Consider the following 27,584-nt stretch of genomic DNA (forward strand, 5'->3'; position numbering starts at 1 on the left):
TTCGGCGCTGTCACGCGCTTTATCTTATCTGCTAATCTCCCTTCCCTTGCCTGTAAAAGGAGAGAACGCTTTTTGTGAGAGCCCAGTTACTGCACAGTTGATGTTCCTTGCAGTTGCACGAATAAAGCAGTTCGTGCGCAGTACTCGTCGTTCCTGACTTTTGGCCGCAAGCGTAACAGAACACTCAAGGTACTTCACAATGGAAAAAAAAAAAAAATCAAAGCTTCAACTCACTTTAGGAAAAATTAATAATTAAGAAAAAATACTACTCTGACCTCTTCGTTCTGCCCTTCATTACAGGCTATCTTGCTAAAAATGCTTACTTTGCACATTTTTCTTGCAAAAACCTTTCGAGCTGGAGGCTTGAATTTCTTTGGAGGCGCAAATGGTGTGGGCTTGCTTGAAGGAAAATGTTTTTCAAAATTCCTGACTAAATGCGCTAAAAAGGACCCACAAAGGGGATGATGCACACAGATAGCGCCCCATGTGTCGTCCCCTTTGTGTGTCCTTCGTCGCACCTTCAGTCACGATGCAGTACCAAGAGGCCCAGTCTAACATCTTAACTTGATGATGATTCCGGTTTTTCTGGCGCATTGACAACAACTACGGTCAACATCTTAAGTGTTTTTGAAAATTGAATTGTACATTTCTCACAGAAAGATTTCAAAGCAAAGAAAATACTGTATGTGTTACAGCTTCTTTGCACATAAAAAGGGCACGTACGCCCTTAATAGAGTGAATTCAAGTTCACATCCTGTTATGGATCCTTCCTTCCTCTACAAAGAGACGCAAACCTCCCATATTCCCAGCTGGACCGAAAGTGTTTCACCTCCAGATGAAGTTGTGCCTGGTTTTTGCGAGAAGGGTGCACTTCGAGGGCGTCTGGAACTCTAACGGCAGCACCATCCACTTTCTTTTTTATTTTTTTGTAGAAATCTGGGATGGCTGAACAGGGTTCCTGGATCATGTTGAGTGGATTGCCCATATAATATGAGCCTGTCCTACAGAAATAGGCAGCTTATATTGCACGTATCTTATGCGTGATAAGCATGTTTGAATTACTCATGAAAGGTAAGTAGCACAATTAGGTGTCGTATGGTCGGCAATGAGAATCAGAGACATGGACCCCTGACCCCTGGGCCGACTTCACTCGCGTATTTTTTCCTGCGTGCGGCAGGGTTGTCCGCGCGCTTATAACATGCATATACATGCAAAGAGGAGTCATACACAAAAAGTACAAGTTGAAATATATTTATTAAAGAAAATTGTGATGCCAATCATGTGAACGAGAAAAACCCAGCCGAAAAACCTTACGACCTGAAACAGAAGAAACAAAACGCAAGACAGTACAGATAAAGAATATACTTACTCATTACCGATTTCGCAACTTCCATATGGTGATGATGATGATTCCAGTTTTACTGGCGCATCGACAACAAAGGTCATAATGCGCCAAAACGTTGACAGTAATATGATTACATAAAATTAAATACAACCAGTGAGATAAAATATGACGATGTCCGATACTGCCAATATAAAACTACAGAACGTTTAAAATTCCAATGTCTGTTAAAACTGAAAAACCCTTTTAAAAGGGATTATTGCCTCATCACCAAGCAATAGGGCTGGGTGAAGAGGCAAATGATATGCATAAAAACCTCTAAAGTGATGTTGACGGTGGGCCTCATAATGAGGACATGAAATGAGAATGTGTATGACAGAGAGAAGTTCACCACAGTGCTCGCACTGGGGTGGCTCCTCTCCACGAAGTAAAAACCCATGAGTGATGAATGTATGTCCTATGCGCAGCCTTGATAGTACAACACTCAGCAGGCGATTTTCTGAACCTTCTTCGTGTCTTTGGATGTTCGGTTTAACGAGATGGAGCTTGTTATGTGTTTGGCTGTCCCAGAAGTTTTGCCAGTTTGTATAAATTGATTTCATTAATGCAGATGCAATGTCCTGTAAGGGTAATTCAAATGGAGTAACATCAGTAGAAATTGCAGCTACAGCAGCCTTGTCTGCCAATTCATTGCCATGTATGCCAATGTGGCTGGGCACCCAGCATAAGATTACAGAATATCCCTTCTTGTTTATCGTGTGGGCTATGTATTGCGCTCGCTGCACAAGAAAATTATTCTGCTTGTGTATGCTACAGATAGCATTAAGGGAACTGAGGGAATCCGTGTACACAACTGCTGATTTTATGCAGCCTTCAAGAATATAGTTCAGTGCAAGATTGATTGATTGATTGATTGATTATGTGTTTAATGGCACAAAGGCAACAAAGGCCATTGTGCCATTAAACACATAATCAATCAATCAATCAATGCAAGAATAATAGCATATACTTCAGCTGTAAAAATGGATGCAGTGTTTTTTATACGGTGGGACCTTGTGCATGTATCCGAAACCATGGCACATGTCACTCCTGCGCTAGACTTTGACCCATCAGTGTACACCTCAACATGATGCCCAAAGCTTCGCTTCAAATGTTCAAACTCTTGTTGTAGTACAGGCGTGGCAGTGTAATGTTTCCTGTACTTGGTCAGTGTAATGTCAGACCTTAGGGGTGGTTCCCATGGTGGGATCCTCTTACTACGTTCTACAACCAGGGAATTGTAATAAGGGAAATTGTGAGACTCACTCTCATCCATAAGTCGCATACAGAGGGGTGGAACAATTGAACGTTTGTTTATAAAGAGCTGTTCAAACCGTGTGCTTGTAACACACGGCAGTGCAGGGTGTTGTGGATGACTTCGTATTCTTAATGCGTAAGATGCCCCGAGGTAAAATCTCCGTCTTGTCAAGGAATATTCATAAGTTTCAACATATAAACTTTCAACTGGTGACGTTCTAAAAGCGCCAGTTATCAGCCGAAGTCCTTGATGATGTACATGATCCAGTATTTTTAAAACAGATGGGCGAGCTGATCCATAAACTATACTCCCATAGTCTAGTTTCGAACGTACTGTCGAAATATAGACCTTACGCAGCGTCTCTCGATCTGCACCCCAGGACTTGTGAGAAAGGATTTTAAGGATATTATTTGATTTCACACATTTGACCTTTAAGTTTTTAAGATGTGGCAAAAAGGTGAGCTTTTTGTCAAATGTAACACCAAGGAATTTGTGTTCATCTCTTACGTGAATGTCATGCCCATTCAGTTTCAGTGTTGGTGGAGGAAAAACACCCCTAACTCTTGAGAAAGGAACACATACAGTTTTCTCTGGTGAGAACTTAAAGCCATTCTCTGTAGACCATTTCACCAACTTATTTATAGCCAACTGCATCTGTCTCTCACATATTGTCAGGTTCGTAGACGAATAAGAGATTTGTATATCATCTACGTAAACAGAGTATATGTTATAGATGGTGGCATTACACTGGCTACAGAGTTTATTTTAACCAGGAATAGGATAACACTCAGTACGGATCCCTGTGGGACGCCGTTCTCCTGCACAAAATCATGGGATAGTATTGTGCCCAGTTGAACTCTAAATGTTCGATTCTCAAGGAAGTTTGAAATGCACTTGAGAATACGACCCCTAATGCTAAAGGAATATAAATCTTGTAGAATGCCGTAACGCCAAGCAGTGTCATAAGCCTTCTCTAAGTCAAAGAATACCGATAAACAGTGTTGTCTTCTAACGAAAGCTTCCCAGATAGCTGTTTCTAAACGAACGAGGTGATCCGTAGTGGAGTGCCCCGCTCGGAAACCACACTGAAATTGACATATTAAATTATTTTCTTCTAGGATATGAATGAGACGGCTACCGACCATTCGCTCAAACGTCTTGCTAATACAACTTGTAAGAGCAATAGGCCGGTAACTTGATGGATTCTAGGATTCCTTTCCTGGTTTCAAAAGAGGAATTATGGTGGCAATTTTCCATTGTGCAGGTAGTACTCCTTGTGCCCAAACCTGATTGAAGAATCCAAGCAAGCATGACTTCGACTTCTCAGACAGGTGGTCAAGCATTGAGTATGTGATCCGGTCTGGACCTGGAGCAGTTGCTTTTGCAGACAGTAAGGAGCGTGAGAGTTCTACCATGGTGAAAGGCTGATTATATGCATAAGCATCACCCCCGTGCAGCGGTATTTTTTGTTTTTCAGCCATTTGTTTAAGTTTAAGGAATTCGCTAGTATAATGGGAAGAACTGGATACGCTTTGGAAGTGATGCCCGAGAGCATTAGCCTGTTCCTCCAGGCTGTCACAGGCTTTTCCATTTACATGTAAAAGAGGGACAGATCGACTGATATGGTCGCCTCTTATCTTTCGAAGCCTATCCCAAACCACTTTAGTTGGGGTATTACGAGATAGAGACGTTACAAAGCTCTGCCAGGAGGATCGTTTAGCTTGCTTCCTCGTCCATCTGGCCTTCGCTCTTGCCTTTTTAAAGGCTAACAGATTTTGTGCCGTGGGGTACCTCCGAAATGTACCCCATGCCCGATTTTGGAGCTTGCGAGTTTCCTCGCAGTTATCATTCCACCAAGGCTTAGGTCGCCTTGGTAGCTGACCGGATGTTTGTGGTATCGATTGCTCTGCTGCCTCAAGGATTACGCTGGTGACAAGATCATTGGTTACCTCAATCGTCATTCTATCGAAAGCAATCAGTGATAGGTCACACTTTTCTGAGAAGTGCTTCCAGTCAGCTTGTTCAAGTTTCCACTTGGGAGGACGTGTCATTAGGCTTGTGAAGGCATGTTTATATGTTAGCACCACTGGGAAGTGGTCACTCCCAAGTGGGTTTTCGTGTACAGTCCATTTCATATCTTGAAATAGAGATGGAGTGCAAAAAGTGAGATCTAGGGTTGAGAAGGATTGAGTAGATGAATGCATGTACGTGGATCTTCCTGTATTCAAGAGACATATCGAGGACGTCAACAGAAATCTCTCTATCATTTTTCCTCTTGTGTCTGTTCTGGTACTGCCCCAAAGCGGGTTGTGGGCATTAAAGTCACCTGCAAGAATAAAAGGATTTGGTAGCTGGGCGCACAAATCTTCTATGTCTCTTTGTTTGAATGTTTCTGATGGTGGAAGGTAAACTGAGCAGATGGTGACGATTTTGTCTAGACACATCTGCACAGCTACAGCCTCCAAGTTTGTAGTCAGGTGAATTTCTTTTGTCGGAAAAGAAGCTCGTGTTATGACTGCTACACCCCCAGATGATCGGGATGCATGTGATCGATCTTTTCGGAAAATGTTATGTCGGCGCAGTGGATTCGGTGTGTTTGTATTTAAATATGTTTCTTGAAGACAGAAACATGCTGCACTGTACTTGTCAAAAAGATCGTTCACATCATCTAGGTTCGAAATTAGCCCACGGCAGTTCCATTGTAGAAGCTTACCTCCCATAATTATGGCAACAACAAGGAGAAAAAAGATGTGCACAGCAAACTTCTGTTGAGCGGTAGAATTATGCAGCATTATCCATTTGTTTGGGGCTGCTCAAAGAAGTACTTATTTCTTCTTTGGGCCCGTTATTGGCTGCTTCGGAACTTTTTTCCGAACGGCAGCCAATTCTTTTGGCGATATATCGGGGAGGGAAATATTGCTCCCATAAAGATTGCCCTTGAGTTTCCTTTGGGGCTTGGGGCTCGCGCTCGTGACAGAGCCTTGCGAGCTCAAGTCGTCATCACAATCCATGGAGCTAGGCTCCAAGGCTAGTGATGACGAAGGTGGCGCCTGCGAGGAAGACGCCACCGAAGAGGTTTGAGAGACTGCAGCTATTACTGCAGGAGAAGCTGGTATGTGAGAAAGAGCTAATTGTTCGATACATGTTTGTGTTGAACATGAGACCATTCGCGGTTTTTCTTTGAGCACAGTTGCAAAAGATTTCTGGAAGGATACAGGAGAAGCTTTCTTTCTGGCTTCTGGGTAGCTCAGCTTTTGTGTTACTTTAATATGCATTACCTCTTTCTCAAATTTCCACTTGGGACAAGATCTAGAGTACGAAGGGTGATCACCTGCGCAATTGACGCAGTGATCCGGCCCCTCGCACTGTTTAGAGTCATGGTCCTGCTTGCTGCAGCGGGCGCAGCATGCCGACCCTCTACATGCATCTGAAGGGTGGCCATAGCGGTTGCACTTAAAGCACCTGAGTGGGTTGGGAATATATGGCCGCACTTCGGTTGTCAGATATCCTACCTTTAGCCTTTCAGGTAAAGTAGGAGAGTCGAATGTGAGAACAATGTTACGCGTTGTGATGTATTCATTGTTTTTCCTTATTTTTATTTTCCTCACATCTATCACGTTCTGATCTTTCAGGTTTTCGAGAATTTCCTCTGGTGGAACATCAATCAATTCCCTTAGTGACACCACACCTCGGCTACTGTTCAGGCTCTTGTGCAAACTTGCTGATATTTTCGTACCCATCATTTCACTGGCGTTTATTATTCGTTTGCAGTCACTTTCAGAGGTGCATTTAAGCAGCAAGTCACCTCATCTGAGGCGTTTGATTTCTGTTACATTCTTTGACAGACTTGCCACTGCCTTCTCAATATAGAACGGTGACATTTTTCCAAGTGGCACGGCTTCTTCGTTCTCAGATGTTTCACGATGAAGGACAATGTATTTGCCTTGAAAGACATTGAATGTCAGTACTGGAACATCGGTCCGGGGGCGTTTACCACCCCCGATCAAAGAGTTTAATGAATTTTTACCCATGGAATATTTAGGTAATAGGTATTCCGATACTGTCACCCATGCTTCATACCTATACACATGGGAAGGTCCCGGAGTTCTAAGGAAACCCATCGGCCGGGGTTTGACCAAGACCCCGACCGCCACCGTTCAAGGCTTCTACCCTTCGCCTTTCATCCCCTCGGCACGGTACAGATAACACCTTAGGGCTGGGGTCCGTGGTGGCGCCACTCACCAAACACCAGCCGAAGCCGGTGCCCCCTGCGGGGGCAACTTCCATATGAATATGACTCAATGGCATTAAGGAGGTATCTCTTATCGTCATAGGGAACCACGGCGTGCTTAGTTGTTTCCACTGTATACATGCGTTGGCGCTTACTATATATCGTCCTTTGCGGATGACTTACCTTCACGCTATTAAACAAAACATCTTTATATACACCGTGATGCAATTCCTTAGGAGCAATAATTTGCTTGACACCTTTTACTCTAGCAATTTGGCTATCATCACTCAATCGGATAAAATACATTTTTGTTTTCAGAGCAGCCACCTCTTCAATTATCCTACCGCCCGTCTCATCCTTGAAGAGGAACAGTGCCCCTTTATTTTTATTACTATGGAGTGGATGATCAGTGGGATAGGATGAAAGATCAAGGTGATCACTGCAATCTTTTTGATTTCCTCTTCATACTCTGACGTATGAAACACCCCAATGATACAATTGGTATCCGACTACATGATGGTAATGGAACAAGTCATTTTTTCCAAGAGAGTGCAATAGATAAATTCATACATTATCAACTTGCTATAATCTAAAATATAAAATCCAATCTCCAATGGAAAGCTACATTTTACAGTCCTTTTCTTCATCCCATACAACACACAATTCTCTGACAAAATTTCAAATCGAAAGCAATCATTTGAGGAACTATATCTTTCGGCCTCTTCTCTGGTGAATGCTATCTTAATTGATCTAAATCGCCTGGGGGGAAGTAAACAATGATTGTACCAAAGACTTACAATTCATCTTATACATCTGCTTCTCGAAGTCCGTTTGCGCTGCAATGCGTCGCTTAATGTTCATTTCGATGTACAGACCAAAGACTGTGCCCTGACGAAATTTCCACACTCTATGAATTTTGCTCACTCGCATACCTAACCTGCAATATATACAGGGTGTCTCACGTAACGTGTCAAAAACTATATTTAAAAATCGACACGTCGGAAAATTATGGGGTCAATGGTATTCGCCTTCACAGAGTTTTGGCCATCGTGTGAGAACACTTATGAATTTTTCGCCATGGGAAATTTAATTCTCCGAATTAAAGTCCGGAAATTGCCTAGTCAACCTAACATTTTTTCGACAGATTCGGGAAGCACGGGTCGGGTTTAGCCCACCGCGGAAAAATTCATTTCGTGGTACAAAAGTAAGGAGCGAAAAAAAATTTGGGAAACAACCCATTTCGGGCCTCGCAAATTGACGCTTGCCTTTCGCATGCCGTCAGAGCGCTCCGGGAAGCGATGCATAAAAAACAGTCGCCCCGCCCCTTCGCTATCGGCCCTTCATATCATGCAGGTTGGCGAGCCGTATCACTAAAGCAAACAATAAAAAAAGCGAAGAGTAGGACAACAAAAGAAGATAAACGCAATCACCAAGTGAACCTGTCGCTGAACAGATGAGGGCGTTGAGAGGGGTATTAAAGGGGCGGGGCGACTGTTTTTCATGCGTCTCTTCCTGGAGCGCTCTTTCGGGATGCGAAAGGGGAGCGGCATTTTGCGCGTCCCGAAATGGGATATTTTCCCCAATTTTTTTCCGCTCCTTACTTTTGTACCACGAAAGGAATTTTTTCGTGGTGGGCTAAACCCGACCCGTGCTTCCCGAATCTGTCGCAAAAATGTTAAGTTGACTAGGTAATTTCCGGACTTTAATTCGAAAAATAAAAATTTCCCACGGCGAAAAATTCATAAAAGCCTTCTCACACGATGGCAAAAACTCTCTGAAGGCGAATACCGTTGACCCCATAATTTTCCGACGTGTAGATTTTTAATTTTTTGACACGTTACGTGAGACACCCTGTGTGTCTCCCGAGACAAAATACGCCGCTCGCGCGTTCCGTAAACTTTTGTCCAGCACCGTACGGACCAAAGACCGTATCCTGACGAAATTTCAACACACTATGAATTTTGCTCACAGGCATACCTAACCTACAATATAGACTCAGTAAACGATAATGCACAACATACTCTCTTTTATCATTACAAGTGAGAAGTACCTTACTCTGTGCTGCAGGTTTGTAATTCAAATGGTCTTTTAGAGCCAACTGGTACTCTGACAACCAGCTCTCGTCAACCTTTTGCTTCACGGGCGCTAGTGGGAAATAACTGGTCTTCTGGTGTAGCTCCGGTGGGTAGACGAGGTCGCACACGTAAATGTAGCCATACTCTGCATCCTTAGGATGGTTAATGATGTCCAACTAGAAAATTCGAATTTGGGCACCCACTCGAATCTTCCGATAGGCAATGCAATGTTTGGCAACTGGCATAACGACTGTTTGCATCCCAATATGAGATGTAACTCTGCGGTTTCTCCGGGTCAAAGTTTGCACAATATTTGTTATTGGCAGCAGCATACCTCAATCCTTGCTGGCAACAACCAGCTCTAATAGAAGACTCGATGGTTCGATACATATCTTCTCCTGTAAGCAACTCGATCTCTATAATATGGAAACTATATCATGCTGGTAATGTATCACGGATCCTCGACAAAGTCGTCATACAGTGACGCCAACAGGACCAAACGTCCAAGGTACATTCCAAAGGCAGCAGCGGATTCAAAGAACTGAAAATATGGTACGCTAACACCAGGATGGGCCACCGAAACATGTTCCGCGAGATTGTTCACATCATGCTCTGGGGGCAAATTATCTAGATTTTGCACAGCTGGCGTATTATCACCAAAAACTCCATCCATCAGAACTCGATCAAATTCTAAACCCCACTCGTCATCAAACAAAACAGGGTCTAAATTTGGAATGCTAGGTTCCTCCTCCATACGACGAATTACCTCAACGGGCAAGAAGCAGACTTACTCTTCAAAGATCTCGGCAACGAGTCGAAGGACATGAGCAGCACACCAAAACAAATTTTGGCAAATGAAACAAGCACTGCAACCAGGGCAAGAGAGCTTGGTGGAAAAAACAACCCATCGGCCACTATTTTATAGCAAGTGTGGGCGGACCCGAAAACTGTATATAGAAAATCGTTAACCAACGGCATACTAAAGAAAACATAACCAATAGGCATACTTTCCATCGCATTCTATCCCAAATCAACGATCGAAACAAGTGCTATTCACTCTCCCTGGAGGACTGTGAGTTTACAGCTGTTCTCTCTTTCCACTTACTTTAAGGAGGTTTTTTGTTTTAGATTACGAGTGCCTCCTGACAGGCGTTTTGCCCATTGTACAAACATTGAAGACACCACCCAGAAGTTTCTTTATACAAAATGGCGATAATCTGAGACGATCTCCTGCGGGGGATTGATTTCAACGAAATCATCAGACTGGCTAGATCGTAATATCAGGCCATACCTCGGATGCCACCCAAACTCGGATTGAGTATGAACTCGGCTGAGAGATTTCACTTGACTAGTGGATGATATACAAGGACCTGCTGAAATTAAACTCACTTGAATTGCAACGGACCTGAGAGTGACTGCAAACTCATCTTGCGAAGTTTACCGTATCACAGAGGCGGAGAGCTTTCATTTTCCCGGAGGGGGCAAGGGCGCAACGCGAAATAAGTACTCTGGCGGGGGGGGGGGGGGGGGTATGTTTATTAAGAAAAAAGAAGAAAGGAAAGGTAAGCAAGATGGTTGATTGATTGATTGATTGATTATGTGTTTAATGGCACAAAGGCAACAAAGGCCATAGAGCGCCAAAACCATGGTGAGTGTGTCGGAGATGATTATGGGAAAGCTGTTGTGAGAGAGAGTGTGTGGTAGTTAAAACCTATCTACAGGTATGAGGTATGAGCGATGAGAGATGAGATTGACCAGGATAAGAGAGAGGGGGATGACGATAACAAGCGAGCATGGCAGTTAAAAGCTATCTACAAGTGTGACAATGAGATATTTACATGAGGAGTTCGGTGATATTGGATAACAGCGGAGCAATGCTTATCATCTACATCTGTCTAAGAAACCCACACGTGGTCAAAAATTTGATTACGTTATCATGGATGTCGGCTTGTTATTAAAAAAAAAAGTGAAAGGGGGAAGTCAAAAGAGGCAAAGAAAATAAGAAAACAAGAAGAAGGAAAGTAAAGGAAAAGAAAACAGAAGAACACAAAACTAAAACTGAAGAATCACACACTCTGACGGGATCCTATGATGCATGCAGAACTGGTATAGAAATAAGAGGAAGGAAGAACAGAAAAAAAAAAAGAAAAGAAAAAACAGAGAACGTAAACAGTGAACATGTGCACAACTGAAGGCATTACGCCTTTGAAAACTGAGTGCAAAAAGAACAAAATGTATTGAATCATCGGTGTTTGACCCCAAATGCGCGCAATATAATGAATATGGTCAATGAAATGGAGCGGCGGGAGTTGAACCCGCTCCCAACGAATATGCGTTCCGAAGATCCTACCGTTACACCTCACTGGCAGCTGCTGGTACCTTTTCGACTGCTTCGTTTCATTGATCTGATTGCTTTGGGCGAAATTCAGGCTATGTGTTGTGTCATCCTCTGTGTTTCTTCGCCTCACCTTCTACTGTGATAATGAGTATGGTGGGCAGATACATATTTTACAAATTGCAAGATGCATTTTTGGGTTTGTGCCTCTTCGCTCTTCTGACCCGGGCGCGCCGAGCCCCAAAGGTTGGCGTCAGCCTCTTAGCGGGACTTCCCAGGGGAGGCGCCCCCCCCCCCCTAGTTCATGTTCCGGGGGGAAAGCCCCCCCCCCCGCAATCGGCGCCTATGCCGTATCAAATCGGAATAAGACGCGGACAACTAAGGAGAGAGAGAGAGAGATTATGGTTTTAATGGCACAAAGGCAACAAAGGCCATAGAGCGCCAAAACTACGGTGAGTGTGAGAGACAACTAAGGAAGAGACTACAAAAGTTTGTCGCCGTGAAATGTCACTTGTTAAGACGCTATCGTGATGGCGAACAGATTTCACCGACCCTTATCAATGCCGGTTTGATAAGACCGATCATTCGGAATTTCTGTAGAAGTCGTTTTTTCCGCGTTGAAAATATTTTCGCGTTTTCGAACAAAGCTGGTTTGAGGAGTGATTCGCGAGAACTTAAATTCGCGACGCAGGTTTCCGGGAGTGCTTTGCTCTTGCATATTGTGACGCCGTCAATACTCTGGCATATTTCGGGACGTACTAAGACATCCGTTGTTCACGGGGATGGCGGCGTTCTCCTCACAGACATGGGAGGAAAGGCCCTGTACAATGTGCCTTTAGGGACCCTTCAGGGGGCCATAGTACTTTGTGGCCGTGTGCAGGTCAGCCGGTTCATTTTAGCAGTTCTCATTCACTATCACTCAGGGCACTGAACAGTTCGGTTGAGTTGTCGTACTATCATACAAGCTGGTTTGAGAATGCGAGGAAAGGCATGTTGCGGCTTTGCGGTATAGTGGTATATATGTACAGTGCTATGCGTTTGTAAGAGTAACATAAGCGCGATCAATTTTCATTTCTTTACGTCTTGCCTGATGGGATAAAACGATCTTCTGCGGATTGCTTAAACTGCCTACGCTGCATGGAGTAGAAAGGGTCAAGGTAGTCACGGTATAGCGTCGAACGCTGCACGATTTTCGCCCTAATATGGCCAGAGGTAAACGCGGGAACTTAAATTCGCGATTTTGGAGGAATGCGCCAAAAACGCGAAAAATAATTCCGCGCGAAAAAAAAAAACACTTCTACAGTATTACATTCAACATTCGCACTACATCGTCCAGCGAAAGGAAGACGGCTCTCGCAAGATAGTGAGTCTGGAGGATTACCTTCGAAGAGCTTGTACATTGAACAAATAAAATGAGAATTTTTTAAACGACGTATTCCTCTTCAGTCATTTTTATTACCTTGAGTCATTGTGTACAAGGTTATTGTCAAATAATGACATAATGCTTTTGAGTGGATAATTCTTACAAAGACGAGAACAAAAATACGGAAACAAAGAGGCCACAGTGGGAGCTGTAGAGACTCTGTATGCACTTGTCACAATATTCGTCAACAGGTAGATCTAGCAGTTCTTCAATTGGTGGCAGACCAAAGCTGTCCACATAGATGAATCTATCATTTCGATCCATCATGTACAACAACCAATGTCCTCCCGGGCCGTCGTGTGGATGCGTATTAATGACAATGAAACCTTCTTGAAGTGGCGAAACTCTGTCGACAGCATAGGTTCCTCGATACACTCTCACAGTTTGAGGGTCAATTGAAAACAATAATTCAAGATCTAGAACATCCATGATTTAATCCAAGTGAACTGCAAGGTTGGCATTGACTGTCAGTATCTTGGGGTTCTCACTTGTAAGTATAACCGACACTGCGTGAGGCAATGGTTTTGAAAATTTGAGTTCAATTCTACAATTTGCATTACGTATCGGATTAAAGTAGCCACACACGGACTCGTCTGCACTGAGGTTCCAATGCAAGATAAATGAATTAGTTTTATAATTCTGATAACGTAGCTCGACGCTTCTATCATTCAGTAGAGATAGGAATTCATAATAGCTTCCTCTGCATAGATCGTTGTCCCAATCGTATGACAGCTGTTTTCGATGTCCATCAACTGTTAGTGTTACTAATCTTACATTGAAATGCTCAAAATTGAATGGACTCAGTTTGAAGTCGCCCTGATAGGCATCGCTCCGTGTCATAACCATTGAGATTCGATCTGGAATCCGATCGGTGTATAGATTGTCAAAAATTCCGTCCACTGAGCCAGCAGTCAATGTCTTAATCTTGCTCTCTAAGCCTCGCATAGTATAACATGCTGGATGTTTCTTTAATATAGACTGGTGAGAGAGGAAAGTTGAGTTACTGACTTTGACTTTACGTACTGCATTGTGTATCTTGATTTGGTGTTGATGCATTTCTCTTGGGCCAGTCAATAAGCGATGCATGTCGCTAGTGTGCACGGTAGATACCCTAACATCCAATCCCGGTAATAATAGCTTAATTTCATCTGTCAAATATGTATTAACACGCATGACAACTTTTGCCACCCCTTGTTCTAGAAATGAGTTCTTTAGCAACTCCCGAATTTGGATCATCTGCACTATATTCACATGAATCATAAATATACAAACCACAATCATCTACTGTTCTCTGAAGATGTGTGTTTGTGTGGAGCAAAGTATCCAGCATACATCGATAGGAATTCAGACAATTTGATGATACTAATCGCTGATTTTATATATACATTAATATACTTAAACATTGCAGCTCCCAAGTTATTCACGGGGAATACAACATCATTGACTACACCATCTGCCATTCTTATATATGGATCACTCCCATCGCCTCTCAATATCTGCATAGAGATCAGATAGGTTGCTTATATTCAATTCAATCGTAGATTCGCCGCCGGTAATTGTCGATACAGGATAGAACAATTGATTCTCGCATGATTGTATAGAAATTTGGGTGGGCGGGGTTTGAAAAAGCTCACACACCCCTTCAAAACCAACTCGGATTGGAGCGTGGACTACGTTGACCAGTGACATGTTTGCGACTGAATACAAGTATAACGCTCTCCGCTGTTTTATTTTTTAGGACTTGACAAGCCATTTACCTGTCGCCACTTATTTCCGCTTTTTTCCACGTCTTCCCCCGCCGCCTGCGCAGATGCACTGCCATGCTACCTCAACTTTCGGGGAAAGCGGTGAAGGAATCTAACAGCTCTTTTCAGAGCTCCACCTCCAGTCCTGAGTCCATCAAGGAGGGGACTTTTCCCTGCCCGGAATCCTCGGCGTGCAAACGCCAGCGGCACAATGAGCCTCAGCGAACGACCACAAGCCCGGCCGACGACGACACCTGCACCCACAGAATGGACGAGGACGGTGCTTCCCCGTTTCTCCACAAGAAAGGACGTAAGTCCGGCATTCCTGTTACCATCCGGCCAGTGAACCCCTTCGAATCGCTACTCCAAGCGAATCCAAACCGCATCGTGGAAGACGTGCGTGCGGTGACTGACGCACGAGTACTGCGCCAAAACATACACGCCGACGGTACCATATGGTACTGAGCGTCACGGACCCTACTGCTGCAAAGGCTATCTGCACTATTGAAACCATCGCTGGGCTACAGGTCACATGCCATGTTCCTCTGTCATATAAGCGGAACATCGGCCGAATCAGCGGCATGGCAGACCTAGTGACAATCAGTTGCTAGATTTCCTACGCCCGGATGGCGTCGTAGAAGTCCAACGCCTGTTTCGCTACCGACCGGGACGGGACGGCGCCCTGGACAAGATCGCTACCAGCAACGTTTTGCTGACTTTTCGACAGGATGTGCTCATGCCTGGCAGCATAATACTGGGGTTGAACAGTTCCAATGTCAACGACCACGTCCCCCTCACCCAGTGTTTCAACTGCCAAAGGTACGGGCATATCGCCCGGCACTGTAAAAGTGAAACCAGCTCCCGTGGCATAGTGGTTAGAGTGATCGCTTTCCACGTCGAGACTGGGAGGTGACACGGGTTCGAATCCTGTCACCGGCTGTGCTGTCTGAGGTTTTCCCTGGGTTTTCCGAAGACTTTCTAGACGAATGTTGGCACAGTTCCCCTTGAAGTCGGCCCAGGACGCATACTAACACCCCTGTCCCCCACTCCTTCCTGCTGTCCTCTCTCCATCTGTCCACATCTGTACGCCGCTCATAGCCACAGTTGCTTCGCGGCGCTAACACGGAATTAAAAAAAAAATGTAAAAGTGAAGTGCGTTGCAAGCGCTGGAGTGCACACCACTCCCACAAGACTTGCCCAAACCCTACGCGGACAAAATGCGCTAACTGCGGTGGTCGTCACGCTGCGACCTATGGGGGCTGCCCAACAAGAAAGACAGCCCTTCAACGAAGAAAGAAGTACCTCTTCGGGGAGCGCCCGGATAAATCAGCGAGCGCCACGCAGCACAGCCGTCAACGCCGGCTGCCCCGGAACCCCTACGACGTACCAAGCCATGGAGGAAAGAAACCTAAGGAGGGAGTGTGTCTCGCCGAACGGGACGGCGGAGGACGGGGAGGGGGTTCCCCGGCAGCCATGTCTATGGTTGGCATCAGTGTCGCGGATTTGGCCGCTGAAATCGGATTTAAATCAAATCCGCATTTTTTCTGAAGGTAGTAAATCAAATCCAAATCAAGTCCGGATTTAATTTTGACACGTTAAATCAAATCGTTTTAAATCCGGATTTGTTTTTCCGGACCTAAATCAAATCCGCTTTTAAATCCGGATTTATCGAATCTTTTGACAAATCCCGGAGCCAAAATTTGTGCAGTAGCATTACTAGGCCTATAACCGTGTCTACAAATTACTAATACTGCACGTATTCACTAAACAACGCTTAAATAACAGCGTGACGTGGCACAAAGAGCAATAAATTTCGTCTGATTGACGAGGATATAAAGGGCGAACCTATCAATCCGCTGGCCAAAATTGTATTCATATTTTAGGACATAAACTTTTGAGTTTAGAAAGACATTTTCGGTTACGCCTGCTCGGCGTGTACCAGACTATCAGTTACCACGTATGAGCCTGTATCAGGGGCGGATCCAGACGCTCGGTTTGGGGGGGGGGGGGCGGTTTCTTTGTCGGAGCGCGTAGTGTGGGAGGGGGAGAGAAAAATTCAATGTATAAACTGACGTTTTGGAGAGGGGCGATTGGGGGAGCAATTTGGCGAGTTGCTTCTACTTACAGCCGTCTGCTCGCTCTACCACAGCAGCTATATAAGTGATATCTATACCAATCGATAGAGAATGAGTTAGCGGTTCTAATGAATCTAACTTCAAGGGGATGCGTGTACTCGCTCACGAACAATAAAGGTTCGAAATCGTACATTTTTTGCCGGAAATGCTGTGTTCGGGAATTTTTTCGTAGAGCCCCTTTAAAGTAGGAGTCACGGGACTTTTTCCGCGTGCTGTTTTGAACCCATAGTTTTTGCCAGCCAAATTTGAAGGATGTGGTAAAACAAGATGCGCGTTGCTATGAGGTCAAAGTTGGGAAAAAAAATTCGAACCAACATTCGCCGCCGCAACCTTCCGCCCCTCCATATCGGAAACAGTTCATCGGATGGAGCTCGAAATTGTTGCATTTGTCATCAATCGATATGCTATTTAACATATATTTTTCATGGAAATTAAAAATTGTCAATTTCCCTCCCTTGTCGATTTAAAATGGAACTACCCAAGAGTGGACAGAAGGCGACCTCACTGTGTCACCTCTAGCGTTCGCACGCCCCGTGCGGGCAACGGGCATGCCGAGCGTGCTCCCTCTTAAAGGTTGAAGACGCGCAGCCATTTCGGATCGTTGGGATCGTTGAATGTGGATGTTGTATTTCACGCGCGACCAGCCGCCGTACGATTACCTGGAAGCTAACACCGGCCGCGTGTTGGAGGGCATGAGTACTTCCCCCAGAGCTAGGCAGTCCCGAGCATTGCCCGAGCCCAGAGCTGCGTCGGCCTGCAGTGTGATAACATTAGATTCCTCCTCACGAAAAAAACTCGTCCTCCGTCATTTAATTCCCCATTGGCTCAGACGGCTCTCCTCGCCGGCGCGTAGCCGACAGCTGATCACTCTGCCGACCCAGGACGCACATTTCCCCAGGGCGTCAGTCGTGACGTTGCCCACATACGTGAGGCCGACAACGGCAAGCCCTTTCACCATCACCACCACCACCACCACCTGATCACTCTGCCGCGCGGAATTGCGCAATGCCAGTGGAAGAGGGGCACAAAGGGAAGCCCAACGAAAATACATGTAATGAATGAATGATGGGAGTTGAGTTGAAGGCATCCAGAAAGAAAATAGTAAAACTTTATCGAAAATCAGCCGCACTTCCTGTTGCATTGCCAACACGTAATTCGTTAAATGCCCTAAAATTTTTCTGTTACACCAAATTAGAAAAAGTGACACTGACAAAAGTGTATTGAATCGTAGATGACTGTCTCACTCTGGGAGGGGCGGTGCACAACCTCCATCTCCATCATCACGTATCGTGTTGGTGTTGACTCGGGCTTCACGGGGCATGAACAGTGTGGAGTTGGTAGGTATGGTACACCTTCCCAAAAGCGGATTTTGGGTCAGGAACCTCCTCGTCATTTAGCACCGGGCGAACACGCCTGAGTGAAGGAATTCCTATCGCGGGCCTACGCTCAGCTACGCCCAAAAACACACGCCTGCGTCGATTTCTACCATCAGTACTCAAAAGACCACAGGTCGTTGGTTACTATACCTTGGGGGTCACAACTAAATGGATTGTTAATAAATCGTGGGACATGTTACGAATTCTTATACTAAACATGTCTATTTTAATGCTGACGTTTCGGGGCTTTGTAAAAATTTTCCTCGCGCAGTACAGACTGTTGTAACCAAGGAAAAAAAAGGGTATGCGAGGAAGAGTGGCACATCTTGCCATGATTGTCCGTGGGAGTAGGAAAGGCTTGCCTTCCCGAAATCACGACATGATAGGACGTGCTATATTTATTGTTCGTTTTTACTTTGTTTGACATGAATGCGTGTACCTATATGCGTTCAATATGATGGCGAAGACCAAGAATTTCGCGACATGATTTGGCAAGCTTGAAATGGGTCGTGCTTGAAGACTCAGACGGTAGGTCCACGGGAAAGATGTCGTCCAATCGACAGAATAATGTTAACTGCGTTCAAAGAACTGCACCTGGTGTTCCCTCGGTGCGGTGAGGGGAAGTGACTGGAACAAAACGGCTACTCCTGTCGCTCTGGAGAGAGGACGCCGCTAGTGCGTGTGCAGATACCAGACAAGGTCACATCAATTCGCGTAGAATGCGAAACGGCGCTTCGCTCAATATCAAATCCATGCACCTTGTGAGGGCGCTTGGCGAAATCCACGCGCAAATCCGCTGAAAAAGGGGCGATTGAATCCAAATCCAAATCATTCGTGGAAAATTCGATTGAATCCAAATCCAAATCATACCTGGAATATGCGATTGAATCCAAATCCAAATCATTAGTGGAAAATGCGATTCAATCCAAATCCAAATCCTGCCCATATTTTTTTGCGCAAATCAAATCGCAAATCAAATCCGCCAGCCCTCCGGTGGATTTAAATCCGGATTTAAATCAAATCCGTGGATTCAAATCCGCAACACTGGCTTGGCATAGCCTCCTATATTTGAGAATGCCTGCTCATTCGCCTCGAAGCGCCCGTTCCGGTGGCGCAGCGGTAACGCGTGCGCTTGGAGACTGGGAGGTCCGCGGTTCGAATCCGCAGGCCGGCTGTGCCGTCTGGGGTTTTTCCTGGGTTTCCCTCAGATGTGTAATAGGCGTATGCCGGCACAGTTCCCCTGAAGTCGGCCCATGGACGCAGCTATCCTCCCCCCGAGCGGATTCCGCTCGGTCTTCCACTTCACCCTTTCCTCTTCTCCTCTCCACCACCTTTCCCTACCCGAGAAACATGCCGCCTAATCAGGCAGGCAGACCTCTCGGGTTCCTCCCAACGACACTCCTCCTCCTCCAAGCGCCCGTTCAACCTCCTCCCCTATCCTCCTCTGCACCGCGCCGCTTGGGGCACTCGCATCCTAGGGTTCTCCTCAATGCAAATGCTATGGAGCGCTCGCGCAATTAGTAGTAATATGCGTTGACGACTGCCACTACTGGGATGGATGATTGGGAAATCTATTAATATTAAATCAGGTATTTTTTAAGAAATTCGACTGCTCGGGATATTGATTCTGAGCTGCGCAAAAACCTCATTGAAAAGTGGAGAACCCAACGCTGCCGGCGCTCTTGGTGTCATATGTGTATTTTTCATCACATTATGTAAAATTGCAGTTGCGTCTTGCTTTGAACTGTATGCGCAAATACGTGGCCTACAGGTTTGACAGCTGCTGTTGCATGCGTACATGTGTACACATTATTGTAACGAACTACTCCAGGAATTACGAAATGGTGTTAACTCCGCGCTTTGATTTCTTTATTTCTTTCTTTCAATCTCTTTATTTCTTTCAAGAAATATAATAAAGCTGATCGTTTCAAAGAAGCAGGCTGCTTGCTGTCGTGCCCTCTTGTACCAGCATCTTCCGCTACGTCAAGGTGCAGTTATTGTGCGCCGGACAAAAAAAAAAAAAAAAAGGAGAAGCGGGTGATCAAAATACCGCGGTTGCTCATCGTCCGGAACTCGGGACATCGTTTGGCTAAATCATTTTAAATCTCCTAAAGCAAGTACTTCTTTTCACAAGACTTAACTTCATGACAACGGCTTCAACATGCAAATGCGCTTCTCTGCCAGAGGATGTGCCATACGAACGATAGCGGACCTGTTCGTGGCCAAGCTTTCGCGGCTACGCGTTCCCGGCCACGAGGCACACATAAAGCACACATACGTGAGCATGCATTGGCAGCATTGCAAACGGCTTTATTTTATTCTTGTACTTTTTGCTTTCCACCACCATGAGATTATTTATTCATTTTTATTTAAAATGCTTCCGGCATAGAAAGCATTACGAGGAAGGTAATACATTGGAAAACAAATACATTGCTTGAAAATCTACATTCAAGTGATGCTAGCAATGAGCGGGAAGTATTAAAATGCTCTGTTCCTTGACATAGCCGGCAGCTTCTGGAAGCTTTGCTTACCAAGTTTTTCCGCACACTGTTCACAAATTTTGCTCTCGGAGTAACTAACAAGAATGACATGGCAAACTTTTTCGCATCCCAAGCCCCTCTCACCGAAGGCACTAAAACTATGAAGAGATGCGATAACAAGCGGGGCGAAGTGTAACCCGAATATATATAACCGAATAAATAATTTGTCTGTATTTTGTTTGCTTGTATTTTTACCGTCACTGTTTTTGCGTCGCACATTCTGTGCGTATATAATCTACACCACTGCACTATGATGATCTGTGCATTCGAAGCTCGCTCAGATCCCGGGGCATCCATACTAAAATCCGTCATCATCAGCCCTTTTCACTCCCTAGTCACAATACAACATGTTCACATAATCTCCCCTGCTTCATAACGTCAGCTACAATTCGACGTTGGCCATAGTTGTCGATGCGCCATAAAAATCCTAATCATCATCATAATCATCAACAATTCGACGTGAAACATCTTACTGCCGGAAATGGATATTTTTTGCGGCTCCGACGTTTGCGCCTTTCATCACTAAACACCCTCGAAAATAACCTAGCGCTTATTTTTTTTTTTCTATTATCAACTTCCCAACCAATTATCGTAAGCCCTAGTTCGCGTTGCAGTATTAAAATGTCGAAAATATGCCACATAAAATTAGTTTCGCGATGCAACATCGCTCATAGAAAAGCATGGCAATCGCAGCGCAGTATCCTAGGGAGGCAGCGCCCCTTGCGGTGGGCGCCGGAAACGGATTGGACGGGCGGTGCTCTTTGATCTCGGCGCCGTTGAACAGGCATTCTCAAATATAGGAGGCTATGGTTGGTCAAGCAAGCCTCCTCTCTCACCTCTCCGTCTCCTCGCCCGCGTAGTGATATTGTAAACATTGGCGCCGCGCCGGCCGCTCTTCAATCGTTTGCGTTGCAACACGGCCGTCTCAGTTGTCTCGTTTTGAGTGTCCGGTTGAAGCAGCGAACCGAAAGTGCATGCAGTCTCGCCAGCATGCCGAGCTGTTTCGTACCCGGCTGCAAGAATCACTCAGGTCGAAGACTGGAAGGTGTCACTTTTCACAGGTGAGTGACATTTGCTTGAAACCGCAGAAAATGCGGGCCTTTAAGTAACCTCATCGTTTCTCGTGTAGGATCCCGAAAAATCAGCAGCGTCGTGCCGCCTGGCTTCACGCCTTAGGCTACCCTCCCGACCGTGAGCCGTCAAAGTACAGCTCCATATGTTCTTTGCACTTTCGAGAAGAGCATATTGACCGAACCTCGTTGAGCTCTGTTCGTTTGCGAGACGATGCCGTTCCGACTGTCGCCTATCAGTCAGAAATAAGGACAAGAGTTTCGTGTTAACAATGCATGAAGTTCACATCTAACGACGCTATACTTTCAGCCCGTCACACCGTCACGCAGCCACTCTGCATCGCCGTATCCGGCATCAGCATCGAGCTCTGCTGCATGCTCAGCGTCTGGTTCTGAAACTGTGGACATCGGTCAGGTAGGAACGCAGCAAGACACGGAAATAACCATATCGGTATTATCAATCAAGCTGTGTGCAACATATGGCTTTCCTGTTTTGTAGATGTGGTCATGAATGAGCCGTAAGTAGGTCGTGAAGAATTGGTAACACTTTCAATAGCAATACAGGGTGTCAGCCTTTATTGGAAAACAAAGCGCTTCACAAACAGAACAATGAAGAAAACCACATGCCATGTTTGCAGTAGTTGTTACAAGGTGCTATTTTATTTTCCTTTACAACCCTCTTCGTGCGGTGTTGCTTTTCAAATAAGAGCACGCACCATGTAATATGCACGCGGGTAATGGGAGATTATAGTGTCTCCTAACGAAAAAACATTTTTGACTACAAGATGCTTCTGATTATCTGCAAGGCTCAAATCGGGCACCCAAAGTATACCTCTGATTACTTTCAATGGTGTCAATATTACTCCTGGTCGAATTTTTTTACTTTCAGTCAACAACAGCTTCTCCTCCCAGCCCCATTCCCCATCAAGCAGTTCTGCCTGTGCACGTGGAGCACAGCAGCATTCAGGTAATCAGAATGTGGCAGCTGTAAATTATCACTGTGTCACATGCCAAAAACTAGCCAGAGCACCTCCACCCTTTGTCTTACCATTTATCTTTAGTTTTCTTTGAACAAATGCTAATACATAGGAACATAATTTTACATTTGCAGGAACCTACTGAACCCCTCTGGGAATATGCAGTGGTGGGAACTGAGCCATCAACAAGCGTCGAAAAAGTGGTAATGCTTGGGACATATGCAGGCGTGGATTTAGGGAGGGGACTGCCTCCTCCCCACCCCCCCAATACAGCTGTGTTCCCTGTGTAAAAACTGCTGGATGATACTGTGCCACAAAGCACAAAATCCCTTTCAGACCCCCCCCATGACGGACTCTTAAATTCGCCCCTGGACATATGTGATTACAAGGAACGGATAATGGCAGGAGGTTCTAATACGTACACACCAGTTGTGCAGCCACCATCGAAGTAAGGGGCCAGACCCCTTTACCTGCCCTTCCCCCACCAATATGTATGCTATGCACTTTCTCATTAAACTTCCACGATTTGCATGGGTTAGCCTAGCAGATGTAGACGGGCTGAGTTAAGTGCACCCCCAACATCTGGTTGTGGTTATACCACTGGTACACATACTCTCTAGGTATACGACAATGTTAACTGTCTGCAAGGTTCAGATGAAGTTGTGGAAATGTGCTTTTCATTACTTTTGTTTTGATATCAGTAAGTCCCTGAGCGTGATTTTCAATTTTCAGTCGTCGGCAGCTTCTCTACCGAGTGACATGCGTCATCTGGCTGTGCATGTGGAGCAGAGCGACATTCAGGTAACTATACTGGGGTAGCTGAAATTATCACGTCACATGCTGAGAGTTACCAGGAGCATTTACAGGGGCCTGGTGATCTCCTCTTGGAACCTGCCATGATTGGAACTGAGCTGCCAACAGATGCTGGGGAAACGGTAATGCTTGGAGCATGGACGTGTGGGTGCAAAGGAACAAAACCAGCAATACTCCATGTGCAATTTTCAATTTTCAGTCGGCAGCAGCTGCTCTGCCCAGTGGCGTGCAATGCATGGCACCTCCTTTTGCACATGTTGGGCCCACTGATGACCAGGCAAGTGTACACAAAGAATTAGGCCGCTGTAAATTGCTATTGTGTCACACAAGCAATTACGTAGCAACATGTGTTCATCATGGTACTTGTATGTAAAGTTGCTGAATATCTTAGCTTATTTCAGAACATATAAATGTTTATTGAGGGAAGACAATATTGTATTTGTAGGGGACTCCTGGCCTCCTCTGGGACCCACTTGTGAGCACGGATGACATGGTACTGGGCTACTTTTCCACAGCGTTCTTCTCTCATTAATTTTTGTTCTGCTACACACTATTTTGTTTGTGAATTGAATACCCCGTGGTGTGCTGCTCATAGTACCCTTTGTAGTGTTCTAGAATGTGGAACTCAACATCAGTGACGGTACCTACTTAGTTATCATGGACATGTGTTACATTGCAGGGCAGCACAGGGTTCCAATCGCCAGGTTAACCATATAGCCCTCCCACAGACCAAGACACAGACGTATGTTATGTTTGCATACTCTGTGCTATATGCTGCTGCTCTGCCACCCTCCTTAGAATTTTGTAGTGTGGCATTTCACATCAGTGGCAATACATACTTACTTCATTGGATGTCTGTCACATTACAGGAAAGCACAGGGTTTCGGTCACCACAGGAACCGTATAGCCCTCCCACAGACCAAGATATGGATGTATGTTAGGTTTGCTTGCTCATGGTATGGTACAGTTATTATTAGAGCATAGTAATGCTTTTTTCAGTGATTACAGTCATGCAAGTTTTTTTTCTTTTTTTTTACAACAGGATAAACCTTGTGTAATGTTTCAATATCTACTAGACTAATGATTTGCCTTATATTTGCTCCAGTTTCAGTGGACTATTCAAGAAGCTGCTGAACCTGTGCAGCCTAGGACAAGTTCCCAGTCCCGATTGGTAAGACTTGCGGCATCAGACCACATAAGCTGTCATGGTATTAACTTAATTATGGCCTGAGGTTTTGGGGTAAAACTGAAATCTCTATTTCTATACCCTGTTCTAGTCGTCATATACAGATTATAATTTCAGCCTTGTTTCACCAAACCAAGCAATTAGCATGAAACTATAGACAGTTATCTCTAACTTGTTGTTATTGTTGCGAATTCGATTCGCAACAATAATAAGCCCAGCTTTTTATCCCTAACCTTAGTAGTGGGTGTAATCGTTTATCCCGAGATTCATAAATTTAAGCATGCAAGTATAAAACTTGATGTTTGCACTGAATTTCAAATAATATATCCTGAATACTTCTGGCCAAAATGTATTGCATGAAGGTAACACACTTAGCCAGCAACTGTTAATTGTGCTGAGTGTGTTCATAGCATGCCAACATTGTTGTGATTTGCATGGTTGATTCTTTTCTACACTAACTATAGCCGTCTTGATGACTGTTCTGTGCATGTATGAATATGGAATCAATAAATGAATTTACTGGAAGATTCTGTGTTTCTGCTCCCTTGGGAACTCATGCAAGTAACTGTAAAACCCTTTATTTGCACGCAACCAAAATTTTTGCAAAGTTCGCGAACATATCATACATTCAGAAAAATACTAAATGTGTGAAATCTGGAGTCCGCAAAATTACCTGTTGTGGCCCATTTGCGAACAATTGAGGTGCGAAAATGAAGGGTTTTACAGTAGCATGAGGAAGCCTGTGACACTCTTTCTACGCTCAGAAATAGCATAGTATCCTGCAACCACGAGTGCATCACTGTATTTTGCTCTGGGCAGGCACTTTACTGTGCCTTTTACCTGCCGATATTTCTGGAGAAGCATAAGACAGAGACAGTGAACCTAACATTCATCTTCACAATTGTATTGAGCAAGTAATTTCACTTATCACATGGCTGAGCCAGTTTACGTGGTACTCTCAGAAGTCCACGTGCATTTCTTGGGACCCAGGAGAAACACGACTTGTAAATGGCAGCAAGGTGCCTCCATAGGTATTCACTGTCTCGTGTCACCATCAAATACATCAGCATTGATACTTCCACTATAATCATTATAATGAAAGTTACAAAATGAGTTTCGTGAATTGCAAAACAAAAAATACATAGAATCAGTTCAGGTTACGTGCAACATCACGTAAGTGGTCCCATACTGATGAGGTGCACCATCATTTCTTAAAGGTGGGGTGTACCTTAAATGAAACACCCTCTATATGTGGATTGATTGATTGATTGATTATGTGGAACAAGTGGTAGCTGTGCATCTACTTAATGGGTTCCAGTAACTCCCAGAGAAGCAGGTTCCAGAGTACTGATAACCACTTAGCTTGTCTCGCCTTTGCTGCGTGATAATGCACTATTTGATATTTTACTTCCCATGTATGATGAGGCCAGTCTTATCAGGTCTTGTTGTGAACATCTGCATTGTGTCACTTGGACGACTATTGGCCATACTGAGTTACATGAACTTCTTTTCTTGCCTTCCCTGTTTACGCTCCAGGGAATGGTCGTGCGACTGGATTTGACCAATAGCTGTTGGAAGAGCAAAGGGAAAAGCTTGATGTACTCTGAAACTTGTTTCTACTGCATTCTAGGTGCCACTACTCTGTAGTTACTGCAGGGTACATTAAAGGAATATGAATCCAAATTCCAACGAACAAAGTTCTCTATGTTGTTATCCTAGGCTATCCCCCATGTCGACACCCCAGAGAAGGCATTTCTTAGAGCCAGAGTGAAGTGGTACACACAACAGCAAACAAAGAGCAGAAAACAGATAAAGAGACTACAGCAGGCTCAACGTAGACTTAAGAAGCGTAACGCTCTACTGAAAGATGTAATCAGAGACTTGAAGAGACAAAACATATTGCTTGAAGAAAGTGCCACCATTCTGGAAAACTTGGGAGCAGCCAATCAGCAACTTTTGAAGAGACAAATTGCAAAATCTAAAGGAAAACCTTTGCCAAAGCAGTATTCTCCTGAGCTCAGAGCATTCGCACTGACACTTCACGTTTACTCCCCACGAGCATACAACTATGTCCGGAGTGTCTTTGACACTTGTCTGCCACATCCTAAGACACTTGCAAAGTGGTACCAGACTGTAGATGGGAAACCAGGCTTTTCAAAGGAAGCATTAGCAGCACTCAAAATGAAAGTACAAGCTAATACAGAACATGGAATTGCCACCACGTGCAGCATGATGGTTGATGAGATGTCCATTCGTCAGCAGCTCGAGTGGGATGGGAAGAAATTCCAAGGGTACGTGGACATGGGTACAGGCACAGAAGGAGATTGTTTGCCACTGGCTAAAGCAGCATTCGTAATTATGGTTGTAGCAATAAATGGACGATGGAAGTTGCCAGTAGGCTACTTTCTCGTCGACGGCCTTGATGGTGAACAACGCTCCAGTCTAGTCTCCCAAGCTCTCGTTCAGGCACACGATAGTGGGGCAACCATTGTTTCGCTTACCTGTGATGGTGCACCTGCAAACTTTGCCATGTTCCGGAGCCTTGGTTGTGATTTCAGTAATACAGAGAGACTAAAGACAACATTTCCTCATCCATGCACCAACCAGCCAATTGCAGCATTCATGGACCCTTGTCATATGCTCAAGCTGGTTAGAAATACACTGTGTGATAAGAAGGCCTTCATAGATCCAAATGGCAAGATGATAGCATGGCACTTCATAGACAAGTTGCACCAAATACAAAGGGACCAAGGCCTCCACCTAGCAAATCGTTTGCGAGCAGCCCACATTAATTGGCACAAACAACCCATGAAAGTGAGCTTGGCAGCACAGGTCATGAGTGCCTCAGTAGCAGACGCTTTGGCCGAGTGCCGCACCAGCCATGTGGAAGGTTTTGTGGGATCGGAAGCAACGGAGCAATTCCTGCGGCACATCAATGACATATTCGATGTGCTCAATTCCCGAAGCATTCATCAGAAGCATTGGAAGAAGCCCGTAACCAGCGACAACGTCAACAGAGTAAGAGGCCTATTTAACATA

The 27,584-nt window shown here is 44.9% G+C and overlaps 1 protein-coding gene and 1 long non-coding RNA gene across 2 annotated transcripts in view; one reads left to right on the plus strand and one right to left on the minus strand.

Annotated features, from left to right (window-relative positions):
- LOC135378401 (very long chain fatty acid elongase 7-like) overlaps positions 1-27,584 on the minus strand; it is a 211,751-nt gene that overhangs the window by 91,159 nt on the left and 93,008 nt on the right. The window lies entirely within an intron of this gene.
- On the plus strand, positions 24,023-24,741 carry LOC135401000 (uncharacterized). Its single transcript, XR_010424695.1, has 3 exons — positions 24,023-24,101; positions 24,229-24,291; positions 24,465-24,741. It is a non-coding gene; the product is annotated as an uncharacterized LOC135401000 (long non-coding RNA).

This window comes from Ornithodoros turicata, chromosome 1, assembly GCF_037126465.1.
Source record: "Ornithodoros turicata isolate Travis chromosome 1, ASM3712646v1, whole genome shotgun sequence".
NCBI classification, from domain to species: domain Eukaryota; kingdom Metazoa; phylum Arthropoda; class Arachnida; order Ixodida; family Argasidae; genus Ornithodoros; species Ornithodoros turicata.